General features: G+C 42.0%; 1 protein-coding gene across 22 annotated transcripts in view; it reads left to right on the top strand.

The window, feature by feature from the left end:
- PLEKHA5 (pleckstrin homology domain containing A5) overlaps positions 1-22,087 on the top strand; it is a 196,052-nt gene that overhangs the window by 102,561 nt on the left and 71,404 nt on the right. Inside the window, exon 1 of one of the 22 annotated variants that reach the window (XM_075602983.1) lies at positions 749-977. The exons of the other annotated variants lie outside the window; for them this stretch is intronic. The gene's annotated coding sequence lies outside the window, so the exon portion shown is untranslated. Of the gene's footprint in view, positions 1-748; positions 978-22,087 lie in introns of those variants that run through there. 22 annotated transcript variants of the gene reach the window in all.

The following is a 22,087-nucleotide window of genomic DNA, read 5'->3' as shown; positions in this document are numbered from 1 at the left end:
GGAGTTTCACTTGTCATCTGTTTTTATTTCTTTACTGTTATTTGTAGAAGTCCGTTATGCTATTGTATGTAACAACTTGGAATAGTCTAGGCTAGGGGTGCACAAACTTTTCAGTCTGCAGCCCCCTGCCTGATCTCCCCCCGGCTCGTGCCCCCCTCCTTACCTTGCCCTGGTGTCAAATCCCGCAGCGTCATTTGACGACGCGTTGCCGTAGACCAGGTAAGGGAAGTTGCAGAGGCCTCGCATGATCCCCCGGCATTTAATTTACATGCCTCGGGAAGAGCGCGGGGCCTCTGTAACCGCCGCGCCCTCCCTGGAAAATGTTGCGCCCCCCAGTTTGCGCACCCCTGGTTTAGGCAGCAGTTCTAAGCATCTGTCCTATTCCGTATTCACAGCATAGAAATGTTCTTCTCATTGTCTCACAATATAGAGCAGTTACTTTGGTTATACACACTTTACGTTACTTTTCTAATCTGTTTTGTTTTTTGTCCTTGCTGAAACATGTCTTACAATTCTTTTGTCTCATGTAGAAGGTCCACCTCTCGTGATGATGGGCACACTGTATGACACACTATATGCACATCTAGACCTCTCTTGTAACCTTTATGCATCATACTGTTAGGAATTGTAGCCTGCTGCACTGTAACGCACCGTCCTGGTAGGTTTTGCTAACACTCAGTAATTGCACAGAGAGGAAATTGTAGCCGAGGAATATGTAGAGTTCTGGTGACATCATTCCAGAGTCAGATTTCCACTGAGGCTTCGGGGACCTTGGCAGCTGGGATGCTGTGTTCCCAGTGTTTGGGCAGTCTGCTCACCGGGGAGCAGCTTCAGAGACAACCACGGGGGCTGGGAGCTTCACTTAACAGTTCATTTCTTTTGGTTGGTACGGAGATGAAGACTTTACTGTGAAGACTCGATGTTAACGCCCACGTGTGTGGTATTTTTACAGACATCCTGTTTTCGGCTTTGGAATTGTGAGTAGCATTGAGAAATTCCATGCATTGAATTGTTCGCTCAGCACAGCAGGGCATGGATGCTGTGATACAGGCTTGTTTGGTTGTGTATCCTTTATACTTGTGTACTATATGCTTTTCTTTTATTCTGAAATGATATATGTTTTTGCTGATCCATAAGGGTATTGTGGGGAATGGACTAAATGTTTGTAGTTATTAACTATGCAATATAGCGTTTTTTTGTTTCTAGAAGTAGAAGTCGTGATGGTTATTATTCTTGCCAGCATATGTTTCTCTTTGCTTGGGGTATGTTTATTTGGATACTAGAGATGAAGTTGCAAGGAAGTCCCATTGCTACACTAGATTTAACATGAATGCAGATAATTATGTTATAAATACAAGAAATTATGAAGGCAGAAGCGGTAGTGACCATCGCTGGCTGTTACACAAAAGGAATATAACCCAGAAGTGTTTGCTACTTTCTGTAATACAGACATGCGCATATATTCTATACTGATCACTTGTGTGTAAATTAGGTTTTTTTTTTTTTTAAACTACACACTTTCTTCTCACAGCAACATTTTAAATAAAAGATAATTATATTAATTGTTTTGCATTTCTGGTTGATGTATATGGTGCTCTGCAGTTAACACAACATTTTTGAAAAGCCAACACAATTCCTGTTCATTACACAGTTGGAAAAGGCTGCATGTTTGCAAAATAATTGCTTCTCCGCGACAAAAGCAGATCTATTCATTAGAACTGCTCAGTATGTACTGTAGCATTGTTTGGAGTTACCCACAGAGGTTTTACAAGCGAAGGGATGAAGTAGCATTGAAAGTACCTACAATTATACACCTCAATATGGTTTATAAATTAAAGCAAAGCAGTGCAGGCTAGGTTACTCGGGACGATAACCAGTTAAACCTCCACGGTTTAAAAGAGCAATCCAAAACAGCACATTTTTTAAAAACTTTTTCTTTAATTGTATTGAATTGGGGTTTCTGAACCCTGTTAATTTCAGCTCTGGGACCCCCCCTACTTTCGGAGATACTTACCCCAGAAGTAGGTGCTGTCCCGGCTCAGCAAGCAGGGCTTTCATGTTTGAAGCTTCCGCGTCACATGGGCCAATAGGAAGCCGCCCCGATGATGTCACTTGTTCCTATAGCCCCAAAGGATGGGAAATTCGTGGAAAATTTGACGTTCTGGGAACCCTGCTAGTTGAGCCAGAACAGCTACCGGCGCCTAATTCGCAGGTATGTGTTCCCAGAGCTGAAATTAACGGGGTTCAGCTCCCGAAACCGCCTGATTAGATAGAGATCTATCCATCTAAAAAAAAAAAAACACACACCACCTTGGATGGCCTCTTTATAAAGCCTGCCGAAATAAATAGAATCTGGAGTGTCTGCAAACCTTGTCTTTGGGGCTTATTCTATATATGGCGATTGGCCAAAACCACCCCACTGACGGGAATGGAGGGCTTTGGCGCTGGGCTGTTTTGGCATGTGTAGGATTCGCTCCTTAGAGTATAATCTTCCTTGATGAGAAAACCCCAGTCCCTCCTGGGACCAAAGTGTCCTTATTACTAAGGACCTTTTTTTAAATAATGTGTTTACATATACATACACACCGCTGCCTAGGGGGTCATCTTTGACTGCCCTCTCCTTCTTTCCTCCTATTCACTGCGTCATGAAGTCCTACTGTCTCCATCTCTGAGAAAAGGGCGTATCTTGGTGATATCTCACTCATGGCACAAATAAAATCTTAATTCAATCATCCTGTCCCACCTTGACTACTGCAACCTTCTCCTAGCTGGCATTCCCCTTGTTTGCCAATCCCAACCTAATCCATCCAGAAAGCTGCTGCCAGGCTTCTCTGCCTCACTCACCGTTACACTTCTGCTGCTCTTTATGCAAATCCCTACGTTGGCTTCCCATATCCTCAAGAATGGCATGTAAACCCAGCTCTGACTTACAAAGCTCTCAACGACACTGCCCCCTTTACCTCTCGGCCCTCCTCCCCAAATATATCACTAAAGGCCACTTCCATTCTACCCACGACATCCGCCTCTCCTGCTACTTGATTACCTCTTCTCCTACCTGATTACCTCTCCTTTCTCCCACCTACAAGACTTCCCCATGCTGCCCCCTCTCTGGAATAACCAATCATGCGCCATCAGACTCTCCCCCAACTGTCAGACATGTAAATACTCCCTGAAAACTCCCCTTTTCAAGGAAGCTTATCGGACATGCCTTCAACCGCCTTCTTCCACCCATCCTAACCCTCCTCCCCCCCCAATCCTATTGTGACCAGCGGTGGCTGGACCAAACTTCACGCTATCGAGCACCCCCTAACATCCACCCCCCCAAACCTTGATGGGGATCAGCTGTGTGGCTGGAGCATACTCTGCCCCACAATGAGCTGTCACTTTACCTCTTGTTTCAACATTGCCCCTTATTCCCTCTAGAGTGTAAGCTCTCAGGATCAGGGTCCTCATTACCTTTTGGTATCTATTTTATCTGGTTTGTCCTTATTTGGTATGTAACCGGTTATGTAATTTACATAACTCCGTACCCCCATTGTATCGCGCTGCGGTATGTGCTGGTGCTTTAGCAATAAATCGCTATCCGAGCAATAAAAGACTAACGTGTTATATCCATATAACTGGCCAAGCTATATAGAAAAGGGATAATGTGTGTGTGCGGTTATGTGCTCATCTAATTTTTGTTCCAGTATCAAATAAACCCATTTCCTGTTATTTCCGTTTGTTTCAACAAAGCATATTCCCATCAGCAAACTGCTTGTCTCTTCAGTAGCTGTAATCCGAGCTCTCACCGCACACCACGTAATCGGAAGGTCAACCGATGAATTGATGATTTCACCCACTAGGAATCTGAATTTTATTTTAAGTTCCATTATTAAATACTATGTCACAAGAGGCATTGTAGTAAAATACCTGTAATGTTTTTAATTCTTTTTCCGTAGTAAAGATATTATTTTTAAAAAGGCATCTGCCACGCTCTTTTTTTTATTTTATTTTTTGCATATATTGAGAATTTTTTTTTATCTTCTGTCCATGAGCCTAGGTAGGCACCTAATTATTTCTTAGAGAAATCGATCTCCTAGTTTTTACTTCACAAAGGAGGATTTTGGTTGCAGAAGCTTATCCTACGGTTTAGGTATTTCACCAGTGTAACTACTCTTGGCAAACCCTAAAATATATCAGCTTTCAGACAGGCCAAAGATCAATGTTCAATACAGATGGTCCACATTGATTTACATTTTCTGTGCAGATGAAACATGATCATTTTAAAAACTGGCACCGATTTTTGTTGCGTTCTGCATTTTTAATTTACAATACTCTGACAAAGCCACCATCTGTTACCTATACATACAGTGCAACTACTGTACTATGCAAAGTGGTCCATAGGTTTCTGTGCTTGATTACACACGTGAAATAACGTTGGCATTTACTTTTGAGAGAAGACATCTTGTTTCTGTTTTTTTAAATAGTTCAGTTTCTGAATACATTGCACTTTGGAATTGGAAGGTGCATTCACTCGTATAACATGGGATATATTGTATGTATTGTATGTCTTTATTTATATAGCGCCAAAAGTGTACTCAGTGCTTCATAAAGACAGTACACGGAATTATAATACAGTAAGTGCAGCAAAATCAGACAATAGGAAAGGAAAACCCTGCCCCGAAAAGCTTACAATCTAAGATGTTTGATGGGAGACTTAGGCCTCGGACATGGTCAAAAAGACCGTGCTGAGGCGCGCTGAGGGGAAACATTATCCCTATCAGCGAGGCTTTAGACGGCGCTTCCGCAGGCGTGCGGAGACGTGTGGAAATGCAGGAGACAGGCAAGTTTACATTTTGCCGCTCATGCAAGCGCAGGGCCGGTCACGTGACTGCCAGAAGCCAATGGCAGTCCGTGACGTGGCACCCTAGCCTCGCCTCCCGCCCGGCTCCCATCCTGCACACAAGCGCGCTCGCTGACACTCATGCAGGGACAAGAAAAATCTCCTGCATGAGCGTCAGCACTGCCCAGCGCCGCTCCCTGCACCATGTCCAGGCCTTAGAGACAGCAGGTGCGGGAATAAGTGCTGTGTATGACAGTGCTTGGTCACAATGGCTGGTAGGAGTGGCAGAGTGTGGGGCAGTAACCATGAGTGCAGGCTGTTGGGATGCTTAACTTGTGGGGTGAGTTTTAAGGTTAGTCAGTATTAGATCAGAAGGTTAACACCATTTACAGGGGAAGCGATGGCAGGGATGCATGGATGAGTTCAATACATATTTATATTGTCAGTTATAATGCAGCCATCTTAAATGTGACCCAAAGAAAATCTCAGGGGGGTCGTTCAGTAAACTCTTGCAGGAAGGTTTTGGGGAGAGCAGTTCTGGATGGTGACACTAGTTCTGGATGGTGACACTAGTTCTGGATGGTGACACTAGTTCTGGATGGTGACACTAGTTCTGGATGGTGACACTTCCAATGGCTGTTCCACTAGGGTGAAAAAGCACCTTCTTTTGAATGTATTAGTAAAGTAATGTGGAAAAGCTATGCATTCAGGGAAAGATGGTTTGTGCTCTGTATTTTCTAACTCGCCTGCAGTGCTTAGAAATAAATGTATGGGGTATGTTTGAGAGGCGCAGTTTTGGAGGAAAAGGTATGATGTTAGATTGTGCCGGTAACTTCTGAAGCTGGTGCAATATTATCTCTTACATTGGGCGCAGATCTCTGAAAATCACAGGTTAACACCCACATCATTTATTTGACACCATGAAATGTGAAATTGGACTATTTTAGGCACAATTTGAGACCTCTCATAATATGGCAGAGTAGACCCACGTCCTATAGCACTTACAGTACTTCCTCTAGAAGAGCAAAGCATCGTTACACTTACCGTCAAAATGACACAATTTGCATCCGTTACATATCCCCCATAATGTAATAGCCACACATACGCGCAGATATACGCACACATACATGCACACACATACACACACATGCACACACATATGCACACGCACACACATATGCACACGCACACACATATACACACGCACACACATATACACACGCACACACATATACACACGCACACACATACATGCACACACATGCACACACATACACATACATACACACACATACGCACACGCACACACATATGCACACGCACACACATATGCACACGCACACACATATGCACACGCACACACATATGCACACGCACACACATGCACACACATATGCACACGCACATGCACATGCACACACACATGCACACGCACACACATATGCACACGCGCACACACGCACACACATATACACACGCACACACATATACACACGCACACACATATACACACGCACACACATATACACACGCACACACATATACACACGCACACACATATACACACGCACATACACACGCACACACACATACACACGCACACGCACATACACACGCACACACACATACACACGCACACACATATACACACGCACACACATATACACACGCACACACATATACACACGCACACACATATACACACGCACACACATATACACACGCACACACATATACACACGCACACACATATACACACGCACACACATATACACACGCAGACACATATACACACGCACACACATATACACACGCACACACATATACACACGCACACACGCACACACATATACACACGCACACACATATACACACATCTTTATATAACACTGACAGTGTATACAAATCTGTACATATAATGCTGTCCCTTCCCCGTAGATCCTACAATCTAACTTAGTGGCTGAGGCACAGGTCACAAGGAGCGGACACGGGTGTTCAGACCAGACTTGGCCGCTTCAATCGCAGTGACATTCCCACTGAGCGCCTCCTCCCACGCATCTTGTTTTAATGTAAGCTAAAAGCTTGGAAAGAGGATAGTATCTGTAGGCGCCTAAAATAACAATTTGTACAAAAAGGATATATGAAAACCAAGCCTGTTGGCTGATGGATTGTTTAAGGTAAAATCGCACCAATAGAACGGCACAGCATCCTGCTAATAGGAAATGCATTGTAAGGTCCCACCTGGATCCTGGCATTGTTCTATGACCAGGCTGGTGTTCTATTGGTGCTATTTTGGTTCCATGTTCCCAGTATCAGGACTGCAGTGAGTGTGCACCCAGCCGTTTCATTCCTTAGTGTGCATCTCCACTCAGTGCTACGTTTTGTAGGTGACCTGTCGCAGTGCCGAAGGAATGTGCGCAGAACACTTTATAATGAGCGCAGTAGTACGCTCTGCTCGCAAATTTATTTTTTTAAAATAAATTTTACTTGAACCCGTGATACTCACGCCCACGGATCCCGATCGGCAAGCAAGTTTGTGCACCAGGCAAGAATACTTGTCCGGTAAACACGAAAAGGGGGCACAGGGCCGGGGCTTGCTCTGGCCGTCAGTGTTATCAGGACATATTTGCAGCTATATTTGTGTAAAGACTGGCAGGCCACGGAAACCAGGAGGAGCCCGAACCAGCTCCGTCCGCTTCAGGCCGCAGAGAAAAGGAACTTGTAGTTGGGGAAATTGCTGCAGTTTGATCTGTTTTCGGCCAACAATTCCCATCGACCTTTTGCAAGACAGGGAAGCAGCTTCACAGTTAGTTTAACTGAGGGCCTTAGAAATGATTTCCTGCGTGAAGCCTTGTGGTGGTTCTGACGGATCACGTCTCCCTGACCCATTCATCCCTCTGACATCGATCGTTTCATTATTACTGCTGTTCTTCCAGATCACAAAGTTCCCCTTCCGCTTAGGAGTTGCTTAATAGAACAGTCACCTGTAAAATTAAAATAAATAACATTTAGGAGGGAATAAAAATAAAGTTGAAAGCATCTAAATGTTGGTATTGTCAAACAGTATCTCATTTTCGCTACGGATGGTACTCTTCTCTGGTTGCGTGGGGCAGACTGAGTTTAGGATCATTGCTTTTGGGCTTTCATCATAGACTTGAGTCCAATGACCAATAACATACAGTGTGATGTGACGAGAAGATTTAGGTGTTGGTTTCTCTCATTATTTTGACTATCGGGTTATTTTTTAAATTGAATTCAAGCAAGAGCTGCCATATGGTTACAGTACATTTATCTGCCTTGTGTATTGCATTGTAATTCTGCCCTGAACATTACATATTTGTGATGCTCACTACTCCTCATTCAGAGATCTGAATTATCCCTCACGAACTATGATCACACAATGTACATAGCAAAGCAGCTCAGAAGATAAATATATAAAACGAAGCAATTTGGGTGCTCAACAACAACCAATGGTTTTACCCAAACCGTTATTAATCAGTAAGTTATAGATAAGAGAATTGGAAAATGTCGAGAAAAGTAACTTTTTGTTCACTGCAGAGATCCAACGTTTTGTTTCCTTTTCAGAAATACCAAAAGATTTGGAGTCGATTGTTGTGAATGAACAAAAAGTACTTTTCTCTGTATTAAAGAGGGCTACAACTTTTACTTTTAATAGATAACTGTTTTTGCTGAGCTCTTTATTTTTACACCTATTATTTAATATAAAAACAAGTACGGCACGTTTTCATTAAATGTCCCTTAATATGCATTGTCCTGCATTTTGTGTGCTACAGGGAATATAGTGAATAATGCTGTCTGCTTTTCTATTTTAATTACAAATTGAATCCTTCCAATGCATCATTTCCTCATAATCCAGGAATCCTTGTTTTTGTAAAGTTCTTTTTAAAGAAAATACTGGGTATTAACCTTAAATAGCTTGGAATGTTCTTCTGTGCTGCAGTTAAATAGAAATACCATATATAATGGTTTAAATATACGGTACTTGCGATCTCCCTGTGGGATCTATAACAAAAAAAATACAGATATCCTAAAAATGATCACCTCTAAATAGCTGAAAACTGTGCCTAATAATCCACAAAAACGTAGACTTCCTTATAAATGTATAAACCAGCTACTGTATGTGTTCTAATGTTAATAATGTCATTGTATAAATTAAACGGGTAAGATTGTAAAATAAAATGTCCCTAGAAACCATTTCACTAGCACTACACAAAATACTTCCCATTCAATTACAAGTTCCTGCATAATACGCGGTTTGCAGAAGAAATCTCCCACTGCCCTGTACGTTAATATGCTGCTGTATTTTACTGGCCATATTTGACCTGTGTTGGGTATATTAAAGCAGGAAACCGCCTTGCTTGATATTTTTGCGACATAAATGTCTAGTGATTCTGTTTTATAGCCAAAGATGTGCGTTGTTGGTATTTATGATTAAAAAGAAAAAACTCTCTGAAAAACTGTACATGAATATTATATACAACTAAATGTCACATATGTACTTCTCTTTGCTGGTTACTGCACTTGGCATTGTACAGCGATTACAATGATGAGCTGGGTTTTTAGTGGAACATTCACAATGGGAACATATTTATCTGTATCTCTGAAATTAAATTCCTAGTGGGTGTGACTGAATTATGTGAAGAGGATAAAAACAAGTAAAGACCATTTCAAAATATAGAGAAATGGTGTTTATTCTTGATAAGTGCGGCTTGAATTGGCCCTTTGTGATGCAAAGTTCAGCCATACTTGAGAAAGGTATAAATGCAGAACATAGCGCAGCCTTGTTTGATGTATAAAGCATTCCCTTGTGAACCAAATATCACGTCCTTGCAACAATTGACTACGATTATCCTAATTTAGCATCCATTAAATACTTAGACATACTCCTGAATGATTCATCAGTCATATAAAATTTAATTTGTGTTACAGAGATACAATTTCTATATCCCTCTTGGCATCATTTGGTAGGACACCTTTAATTTAAAACCCCTTCTAGGACTGTGAACCAATTCAAGTGACATTTTTAAGGGGTCCCACCTGGGTTATTGATAGCGTTTTTACCCAAATCTTACACCTATAAGCAGTGGTCGACAAATCACCAAAAAATCTACTCGCCACCTAGTACCAAATGTGTGCTGCTTGGGCAAATAGGCACTCGCCACGATGTTAAATCCACTCGCCCGGGGCGTGCAAATGTATAGGTTTGTCGAACACTGCCTATAAGTATTTTTTATTTATGTATCAAAGTTGGACTTGTGAGGGGTTTGATTTAATCTGGCAGCTCCCTTTTGTGTGATGTCACGGTGTGATGTTACTACATGATCAGGGACCGCTTGTACAGCCAGAGACCCCTCTCCCCACCTCCTCTTATCTTTATTTGCTCTCTGATAAGGACAGGGTGAGATAGGGGGGGGGACACTTGATTGAGGAAGACCCATTCCCCCCCCCCCCCTAGAAATTAAACTCAGACTGTGGGAATGCCCCTTTAACCCTTTGATTGCTGCGACTACGTGAGGACTCTTCCGTTCTTCCTCCTGTAAAATGGCGTTCTGCGCTACTGTGGATCTCCGATTCAAAAATGAGCAATTTTAGATGATGATGTAGCTACTAAGTCATGGGACCCCCGGAGTGTCTGACCCCATGACACCGTATCAAAGTCCTGTGGCACCCAAAGGGTTAATAGGAAACATCAATAACTGAATTAACGGTTAGTCAAGGAAAAACCATGTTTGGCACTCTCTCCAATTAGAAGTCCTGACGATCTTGAGCATTGGGTATTTAAGGTGGTGATCCCCACCACGAGCCAGCTTCTGTTTTCGGATACTCGCACTCTTACCGTTAGGAGAATAACAGCCTGGTCTCCACCTCCAGTTATTCTGAAGCAAGTTACATTGAAGGCCTGGTGATTTGATGTAACCTTCAAAATGTTTGACTTTAGACATCAGCAAGAGAAGATTACTGTTTACATGTTCTTTATAGAAAGTGGTGGTTGTCTCGATTACATGCTATGATTGGCTGGTCTGTTTGGCCAGATGTTTAACTACAGTATTTTTGTGCTTTAGTTACTGTCTTTTGTGTTGCTGAGAAAGATGGGGGTAGGGGGGTTCCACTTAAGAACATTTTTTGAGAAGTGCTCTATTCCTGGTCGCTTTTTTTTTTTTTTTGGTACGTCCTTGGTTGAATACGTTGCATGCCTCAGCCCAACCAAAATTAGCATTTAAATATATGCTCTTTATTCAAGAAATAAATGAACATTCCAACCAATGCATATTTGTTTAACCTTTTGCACCCACAAATAGGATTGTAAAAATATACCGATCATGCCCTACATTTTCACTGTGCTGAATGTTCAGATATCTTCCGTCTCCTCACTCAAGGATGCATCCGCCTATTTTTCCGTGTAGCTTTTTGTACCCTGGTACAACTCCCCATGGCTGGTCAGAGCTTTGAGCGTAGATAAAAAGGCCTGTGCTGGGCAAATATTATTTTGTTTGTAGATACCGAGGTTCCGTCTAACACGGCCAAACAATCATCGTTTGGAAATCTGCATTTCATTTTTCTTCTCGCATCAAATATCTCGGGAATCGTACCGCAAGGGCTAGCGAGCTACTTCCCCCCCCCCCCCCCCCCAAAAGAATACACTACATGGGAGGGGAACGTACACCACAACTCCGCCATCTTGCAAGTTATTTACTTTTTCAGAGAAGAGGGATTTAAAAAAAAAAAATCCCAATGATCTATGCAAACGTGACTGAACTAGTGTTCCCCAAAACTGGCTCTAGATTCAGACCGGGGATCTAGCCAAAAACTGGCAGATCACATTATCTCCTTGTGCATCAGTTTAAAAAGAACATTGTTCCTTTCCCCGCCCCTTGTTCGTGCCAGTTTTTGCCCCATATGGTGGCTTTATAAAAGCCTCCGAACAACAAGACTGCATGGAATTGGAATTACAAACGTTTAAACGCAGAAAAATAGTTTTATGGTTTTTATTAGCAGATGTACATTGCTCCAAATGGTTCTGTTTTAATACTGTTGCCTAAATCTGGTCTCATCTGTTCTTGAACTATAAATACAGAAGACGGAAACGCACTGATACTGTACAACGGGTTTCTAGATATGCGCTCCTACAATGAACTTCTGTCCATGTCATGTTATACCTAAATAATTAACCAAAAATGTATTTTACTTGTAGGAATGCATTCATGTGCGAGATGTGAAATGGGAGCACACTGTTCTTTCACCGTTTAAGTATTTTAGACTGATGTGAATAGTCTGAGATGAGATCGGCTTCTTCTTCCTTCGGGGCCTCTTAGAGCGCTCTCCTCAAGTGGGAACTTGGATGTGTAAATGATGTAGATGTTCGTGTAACAAACTCAGAGCTGTAGAATCTAAAACCTGCCTTCCTGGACCCAGTAATTACAGGGACACATGCTCCACATATTAATGCAAATTGTATCCGAGAACGAGTTCTATTCCAAACAATGTAACATAAAATATTCTTTGGACGAAATTGTTATCCCATCAATGTTAAATCCATAAACTAGTACATGTACTCTGTTCTTTTTAGTTTCTCTTTTAAATGTGTACGTTGGTGGTTTTACCGACCGTAAGCCAATTGTCTGCTTTGCAGCCATTGCCAACTTCGTGGTGCAGGTTCCATCACCAAGCGCAAAATGAGCAGTCCAGAAGGGCGAAACGACTGTCCGTGAGCAGGTCCACCAATGCGGCATCTTCTCTTACCCTGGCATAGCTGTATATGCGGTTTAATGCAGCAGGCGAAAGCTCTAGGGTATCCACGGAATAAAGTGGATAGCAAGCGATAAGTGACACACCCAGTGGGTGCTCTTTTGCAGGTTATCCTAGTTTGCAGGATAAGCACTGTATGATGGGCACATGGCATGAATGGAGAAGGTTTGTGGGACACGGGCAAACAGACTCCTTAGAACACGATTTACATTTTTTAGCAAAGATTTACTGTCTGACTCGGGCAACCTCATGTGCGAACACTGCCACGCGTCTTACTATTATATTACAGATACTGCCACTGCCACGCGTCTTACTATTATATTACAGATACTGCCACTGCCACGCGTCTTACTATTATATTACAGATACTGCCACTGCCACGCGTCTTACTATTATATTACAGATACTGCCACTGCCACGCGTCTTACTATTATATTACAGATACTGCCACTGCCACGCGTCTTACTATTATATTACAGATACTGCCACTGCCACGCGTCTTACTATTATATTACAGATACTGCCACTGCCACGCGTCTTACTATTATATTACAGAGAAGGAGAAAAACTGGAAGAACACTACTGTAGGTATCAAAAAAGTAGAAAGGAGGGTGCGTATCCCATAAAAAGATTATTTATTGGTCATGGAAAAACAGGGCAATGGGAGAGCCCTACCAACGTTTCACGCGTCACAGAGCGCGTTCTTTGAGAAAGTGCTCTGTGACGTGTGAAACGTTGGTAGGGCTCTCCATTGCCCTGTTTTTCCATGACCAATAAATAATCTTTTTATGGGATACGCACCCTCCTTTCTACTTTTTGATACCTACAGTAGTGCTCTTCCAGTTTTACTCCTTCTCTACTAGCCTACCCCTTGGACGGAAGCACCTGGGGACCCCTCACCTTTGGATCGCATGGACTGTGCAGCACTGGGGTCTTCATCATTACGCAGTCACATGGTCTATTATATTACAGATCCTGCCACTGCCAAATCCTGTTTTGGCCCTCTTAATTTATTATTTTTGTAAGATGAGGATGAAACGCACAACCTACGCGTCTTTCTCACCCCAGGATTTAACAGTGTGCGCCTGACTATTTTGTAACTGTTTCTTTCCTCCATATATTAGAACATTTAAAGTAACATTGTCATTTGTTTTCTCCAGGAAAAACCTGGATATACAAATCTGACTGGTAAACCTGCTCTGCTTGTATTCGTCCTTAAATTACAGATCATATTATATCTCAATTGTGGAGCTCAGTGATGGAGAATATTTGCATTTTTCCTAACTAAGCGTACAAGTATGATATTTGGTTTAAAATGTGTGCTTCTGTTTATAGGATTTGTGGTATGACTCGGGGATAACCATTATTTACTGTGACTTTCTATATATTATGCTAAACCAACTCCATTCCCACGAGAGCTAGTCTGTGCAGGCGCCTTATATTGTGTTAGATTTGGGGCAAGTTTATAAACGATTTCCGTAATCGCAAGAGGTAACATTTAGTGGCACTTGGGGATTTCTCCTGTTTCTTTATTCTCTCAAACTATTGCTGTGATTTTCCAAAACAATGACCACAAAAAGATTGACCAAAACAGCTAAGTTTATAACTTCTTGTCCATAAACCGCATCCAGTTTCTGAAACCCATAAAGTTTTACACACGTGTACATATATACACGAACAATGCTGCTGTAACTTGAATCTAAATTGAAATACAATTAACAACTTGATATTGGAGTTTTTGTGCAACCCCCAACCCCCCATCATAGTACATATAAGCTTAGTGAGTAACCGCAAAGAAGGCAAAACGGCTAAATGTGACTTATCTCCGAAAATAGCACGTGCTGTTGGCGAAGGCGACACAACACTCAGCCGATTGTTGGGCTATATCTGCTATTCATTTACTAGTTTATATTTTGAATGTAGCTGTTGTATGATATAGTGAATCTCTTCATTCATTGGGAAATAATCAGATTCCAGAGTACATTGGGTTCTCATGAAGTAAATACCACAAATGCATTTTTTACATTTTTCAGCAGTGTATTATACGGTGTATTGTATCCCCCAAAACGATTCGCTTTTTTCCGAAAGGAAAGGGTGAGAAGCCGCATATCTGCAGGCACTGCAGCATGAACAAGACTCGGCAAAGCATCAATAACACGCAGCAAGACGTTCATGGACGTTTCCTTCATTGTTGCTGTTGACGGCAAAGCGTATTAATTCTATATGTTCTAAAGCAACATCTGTCCTCAAGGGCCACCAACAGGTCAGGATTTCAGGATATCCCTGCTTACTCATGTGGCTCCGCACCAATTGTGTATATTTCTTGTGTAGTACCCTTTCCTGGGTATGCCACGGTGGCGGGGGAAAGGTGTACCTGGCGATCACCTGTTGGTAATTCGGATGGATCCTGAACCTCCGCTGAATGAGAGATAGGGGTAATAAGTTCGGCGGCGCCTCCACCTGACAGGGGCCCGGCCTAAGAACAGTGGTAAGCCCTCCCAGGAAACCAGATACTACACAAAAAACACGCACGTGGCAATGGAGTGAACAATATATATATAACTTTACCTAACATAAGCATAACATATACACACTATAACATTAATTACTTAAAGTACGTGTGCTCATGCACATAGCAATGTGATCCCACTGTCTCCAGCCCAGGAGTTCTCAGTGACACTCTCCCACCCAAGGGAACCCTGTGTGTCCTCTCTATTGGGGCACCGATGGGGCCCTTGAAGAGTTGGGAGTAGTGCTACCCCTTGAACAAATATGATGCTGCCCTTGTACCTATTTGGGGCGTGTGAGCGGTGGCCTGACTCCCTGAGGAGACAGACTAATTGTCCCCCGCAGCAGGGTCTCGGGCAGCACTCCCCTCACTCCTCACAATTGGCACTGCAGCACGGCGTCACTGGCTTCTACTGTGACTATCCCAGCATGCAGTCAGTCTGAAGCCTCTTAAGGATATATATATATATATGTATATGTATATGTATATGTATATGTGTATACATATGTTTTCCCTATCTCTAGGGTCACCGTAACATTTACAATCTAAATGTGGCTCAGGGACCTATCTGGAGCCTAGTGTGGCTGGCCTATGTTTGGGAGAGCCTTACATGGCCTCCAGTGCATCCTATCCCTTCCCCCTCCTAGACAGGAACTGCCTCTTCCTTTGCAGCGCATGTAGAACCAGTCACGAGGGCTTTGCCCATCCCAAGATGGCCGCCACACTCTAGGGATACGGCTCAAGCTCCAGTGAGCACCACCCAAAGGAAAGAAAGTAAATCCCTGCTACACTTGTATATCTAAAGCATTTGTGAAATGAGGGACGCTTACATGCAGCATACTCCTACCATCTGTTGTAATATAAAACCTTATGCTTTTACTGCATTGTAATTGAAAGATGGAAGAACCCAGTAGACCTGCTGTAATTTCATGATTCTTTCAGTTGAACAATCTGAGAAATGTGGTATGAAGCGCACGTCTGCGGCCGGCCAGAACATTCATGTTTCCAAGTGCTCGGAACGGTATATTTCTTAGCAACTTGCTATATTCAGAGGAGCGCACATTAACTTCTGGTAATGGGGGTAGAACAGCTTCACACACAATAAAAACAATTAGACAAATGAGGGTCCACGTGTGTCTATGTAACTAATTATATCCTGTATTTTATCAGGTGTATATTTACACACCATTCTGTTATTTAATGCAAACCACTGCAGCCCTTTTGCCCTGTGTGCTGCGCCAGTTTAAGGTTCTTTCTGCGAGTTTTCTGACTTTATAGAACGGAGCATCTGAGCTGTTATCCAGTTGGATCTATCTCTGTCATGTCACATTTACATTACATTTCAGATGCAACTGCTGCAAGCTGTCCTTTACCAACTGCCACCAGAACAATGAAAAGCACAAAGATTAGCGGCAGCTTTTAATTCTTTAAAGGAACAAAGGTCAAATATAATTATTGCATTGTGCCAGAAGGTTCTTCTGATTTTTAATCTGCCGGTACTTTACGTTACAGCGTAACCTTGTTTAATGTAAAGTATTTTTTTAGTTTGTGGGCAACATTTCTATCCTGTCATTTGGCAAAGTTGCTAATGGCTGGTAGGAAGCCTGGCAGGGTTACAGAATGCCGAATGCCGTGGTAGATAAATGCTATACCGGATAGATTAAAGCTCTGTTATGGAAATCTGTTACCAAGCTACTTGTTGAGACATCCCCCAAGATGGGGGTTACTGGTCATAGAAAGTTAATTTAAAGCTGAGGATTTATTAACTATTATATTAGTGTCTGAGTTGGTCGCAGTTGTTTGATTCTGGTATTGTTTGCGTTAGAAAATGGTAATACAAGCCTTACTTTGTTACAATGGCAAATAGGGACCTACAGAAATTACTTGGCAAAACCATTATTAAACTCTGCTCTTCGAAGTGTAAATATGATTAAAGCGATCTGTTTTTGTATTTTTGGACTTATTTATTTATTTTTTAGAACTATTAGAAAATGAGTCACTGGGGTAAAAATTAAAAAGCCGCACTGATATGAACTTTTGTGGATATGGATGTGGATAAAGGGATCAATTATATATACTTCGAAGCAGCTGTTCTCTACCAAAACTCCCCATGACTTAAATGAAGAGTTCGGGTTGAAAATTGATAAAACGCTTCAGAATACATAGAATTTACCCCAAAATCAGCAGCGGAGGGAACAGAATTGTTGGCTGAAGAAATAAGCGAGAAAGAGGATATGGGTAGGAGGGATTCATGCTCATTGGGTAAAATGGGTAGCAAGCTTTTCTACTATTTTATGTACATTTTCTCATCCGTGTACAAAAGAGCCGAAAGTCTGTAGTGTATATTATTTTCGTTGCTGGCAAGTAGAGTGGGTGAGTACACACTGGGTGAGCTCCATTGTATAATTTTACATGAGGTATACAGCGCCATGCTGTACAAAAAACAGTCTATAAATAAGGAAATGTGGTCCAGCCCCATGTCTAGTAACTTGAGCATGAACATATGCTGTTGGCTGCAATATTCTGTTGTATATTTAGACAGAAAGTGATTGGCTGAAGCCTTATACCACTTCCTTTTGAACATCTGTAATAATGAGCTCACAAGTCCTTTTCATCTTTAACTTTAAAAAGTGTTGACTCGTATGTCTGGCACAACAAACTAAAAACATTGTATTTAAGTCAACTTCAGCATTCAAATCTCCTTTGACTACTGAAAGTGCTGTTTTCTTGTCAGAATAAGCTTGACATTACGCAAAGCTGTTGCTTTGAAATAGGAACCATTTTCATGAAGGCTGTCACGTACACGAGTGTGAAAGAGGTTAAAGCATCCAGCGGAGACCTCCACGCAGGATACAAAATGCTTAATACCCCAAAACCAATGTACTGCACGTCAGTTACGCTACCACCACCAAGAAACGTTTAAGATCTTACCCTCAGGAGTCCTTGGTCCCCTGTTTACTGGAAAAAGATGTCATTAACATACACACCCAATGTAGCAAAACGTGTTCGAAAATGAGGTTATTCTCTTCAAAACGGTACTAGGTTCAATTAGAGCCCAGAGACTGCGCTCATTCCATTTTTGATTTAATATACAGAAAGGGTGCAGAGCTTGTTTGTCTAATCTCTCACTTATCAATTTTGTGTGACATTTATGGCTGGGAGAGATTGATTTTAAACCCAAATGAGTCAGAGTATAAAATACCCTATAACTCCTCTGTAACCACTAAACTAATGCTACCCTCATCGTTCCATTCGTACGGTTTTAATGCACACCTGGACATCTGTCTTGACGGGACTAATTCAAATTTTTGAGAAGGGAAAAAATATCTGAGATATGCAACCCCCGGAGATCCTGTTATATTTACTGTCTGTATTATGCTTTACTGTGGCTCATCACAAATCAATATATTATATCTTCGTCTTGCACCAGATTTTAATAATCATATATTTGTAAATCCGTAAGGAAATGGGGGCTGCTCTTTCTGTCACCTTTTGTCTGCTAGCCAGAAAGGTCTCTTTTATGATTCCCCCTTTAGAAATACAGCTCAACCCCCTTAGAACGCTGTGCTTGGGGTCCAAAGAATCACATCGCGTTATAAGCGGATCGCGTTAGAAATAATGTACAATTGTATAATAAAGTATGTAAGATACCAATAATCTTGTTGTAAAGTATTCATAAATACGAAAAATTGGGAGCCACGCTTGCATCGCGTTATAAGCGGATTCGCGTTGTAACGGATCGCGTTATAACTGGGTTGAGCTGTACAATACAATGTCAGATCAGGTAAAATCTCTGGCACATCTATACAGTGTCACCAGCCACTTTATAAAGATATGTCCCTTTCTCATTGTTTCATTGGCCCATTAATGCAGATACTATGATATCCCCAGGTCACTCTCACAGGAGACACCGACAATAGGCGTTTTTAAAATTAGTTAACCCTGTATTGCTGTATTTGTTGCTGTATTTGTTCACAAAACTTAACATATATATTCGTATGCAGAAGTATTCGCCCACTGCTAATTTTTCACATTTTGTTGAATTGCTAATTTATGCCCCGTTTTTAAAAGCAAGTTATTTTTTAATATATATAATTGAAAGCATTGCCAAAGTGCTAGGCGTGAAATGCGTTGGTGTACTTACCCCTTTTATTTGCTTCAGTTATGTGCTAATCAAATAATTTGATCAGCATGTGCCTGCACTCCAGCCCGCTATGTTTGTGTGTGCTCCGCGCACCGCCATTTCCCCTCCGTTGTCGCCTTCTCGTGTGGCTGGAGCATGCCCACGGAACTCGTGTCGGCAGGGATCCCGTGAGCACTTCCATACATTTCTTCATATCTGGGAGGATTCTTGATACAACATGAATCTTGGAATATTACATATTTATACCCAACATTGTGGCTGCAGCCCTTGGGCATTATCCGCGATTGGGGCCTGTGAAAAGCTCCTTATTCATGGGGGCGGGTCTAAAGTCCCACGTCGTGGTGTACGCCTAACTGGGAGTAGCACCACACTTTATTGGTACAGAAGAGCTTGTACTCGCTATTGAGGATTTATAGATCACCCCGGTCGCGGAAGAAGTTCCACATTTTCACATAAAGAACACGGCCATTTTGAATATTTTGCTATCCGCGGTAACGGAGGTTTTGTGATGCACTGATATTGGATTAGGTTCCTCTTTTGTTTTCTACTGTGGTTAAACTGAACACTTTATATGAGGAGGAAGTTAAAGGTCAGCAAAGGAAATGTACACAATGACATTTACTGGTTACATAAGTCTACAGCCATTTTAGTCTGTACTTGGTAGAAGCCCCTTTTGCAGCAATTTCCTGGGTAGTGTGGGGGGGGGGGGGGTGATGCATCTTCCACTTCTTAACGATGGACGTCACTGTACTGAGAGGGATAATCAGCACCTTTAAAATGTTCTTGTTCCCTTCTCCCTACTCTGTGCCTCTCTACCACTTTGTCTCTGACTTGTTTCAAAAGCTCCTTGGTCTCATGGTTGCTTTATTGGATCGCTGTATGTGAGTTGCAGCTTTCAAGTCTTTACCTAAGGGAGAAGATCTACAAGTTAAACCACATTGATTACAGGCATACCCCGGTTTAAGGACACTCACTTTAAGTACACTCGCGAGTAAGTACATATCGCCCAATAGGCAAACTGCATCTCACGCATGCGCCTGTCGTCACATCCTGAACAGCAATACCGGCTCCCTACCTGTACCGAAGATGTGCACAAGCGGGGAGACTATAGAGCCTGTTACAAATGTGTTATTTACATCAGTTATGCACGTATATGACAATTGCAGTACAGTACATGCATCGATAAGTGGGAAAAAGGTAGTGCTTCACTTTAAGTAAATTTTCGTTTTACATACATGCTTCGGTCCCATTGCGTACGCTAATGCGGGGTATGCCTGTACACACCGGCTCAAAACATTTCACTGATTTTGTTACCTTTAAAACAATTCATTTGTACCTGAGCTGATTTTAAGGCTGTGGTATCAAAGGGGTTCAATACTTGTACAACTGAGATGAATCTGTTTTTCTCTGTAAATCTTCTTTATATGCTATAGGCATTTTCTAACTGTATTACTTGGGAGTAGGATTTGTACATTGTACAATGAAAGTCTAATTTGAAATGGTTGTGGAGTGCGCTCCGGTGCCAACATGTGAATACTTCTGCAAACCACTGTGTCTCTAGGGTGACGAAGGTCAACTCAAACTATTCAGTGACTTTGAAGTACAGGTGTTTGCGTTAAATATAGCACCCTTAAGGTGCATTGAGATGTTATCGTACATAATTGCAATATACTTTTGAGTTGTAATTATAGCTACTTTAAATTATGTTTGCTGATTAGACACTTGTACATTTTATTTTAAAATGGAATTTTCCTCTTCAGTAAATTACATGTCGGTATGCTTTGTAATTGGAATAAACACTCAAAAAAATCAGTGCCGAGAACGGTTTGCTACAGTATATTTCAGCCCAACACACAGGTGACTAATCAAACCTGTTAAAGTCAATGATGCGCGCTTCTTATTGACTGATAACTTTTGCCTTAAGGCAGGGACGGTCAACTCCAGTCCTCGAGGGCCACAAACAGGTCAGGTTTCCAGGATATCCCTGCTTCAGCACAGGTGGCTCAATCAGTGGTTCAGTTTTCGGCTGAGCAGGAATATCCTGAAACACTGGCCTACCCTTGAGTACGGGACGTGCCCCCCCTTGCCTTAAAGCATCAACAACCGCTTTGAAAGCGGCTGTCGCTCTCTCTGCTTTCCTTTGTGGGTTAATTCCGCGCAGAACTCCGTTCCAGCCTACGCTGGCGCCTGTTTAATGGTTTAGGTTTTTATAAAGAAGTATAGAAAATGTGCCAAACCACAAAGATTTATGTGCTTTGTAGTTCTATTCCTGCGACCTCTAATGGTTGGAAGTAATGTGTGCTCTACAGTTTGAATTCTAATCCCGTAATCAATTCTGAAACCCATCATTACGCATTTCAGAGCCAACATGAAATATTATAATGGGTTGCTTTTATCGGGTACATTCCAAACTCTTCTGTGCATATTAGTCTGTTTGGAGTGTAATGTAATTAAGGGGCAGAGGTTCTCAGCTCCTGTCCTCAAGGGCCACCAACAGGCAAGATTTTCAAGATATCACTGCTTCAGCACACGTGGTGCATTTGTTGACTGAGTCACTGATTGAGCCACCTGTGCTGAAGCAGGGATATCCTGAAAACCTGACCTGTTGGTGGTCCTTGAGGGCTGTAGTTGGCCACCTTTTGGTATAGAGGTTATTGAAGAAAAGTGGACTATAGATTTGTACAAAGGTTTATATATGGGGTGCAACATGCAAAATCCAACATGGCACATACTACAGTTAAATACTTATCTGTTCTGTCATAAGTGAGGGTCACTAAATAAAATTAGTTGGCCAAAGTATTGAAGCTTGCAGACCATGTCATGGTGTGACCCTGGTGAGGTG

This window comes from Ascaphus truei, chromosome 5 (genome assembly GCF_040206685.1).
Source record: "Ascaphus truei isolate aAscTru1 chromosome 5, aAscTru1.hap1, whole genome shotgun sequence".
NCBI lineage: Eukaryota > Metazoa > Chordata > Amphibia > Anura > Ascaphidae > Ascaphus > Ascaphus truei.
This window is presented reverse-complemented; position numbering and strand designations above follow the sequence as displayed.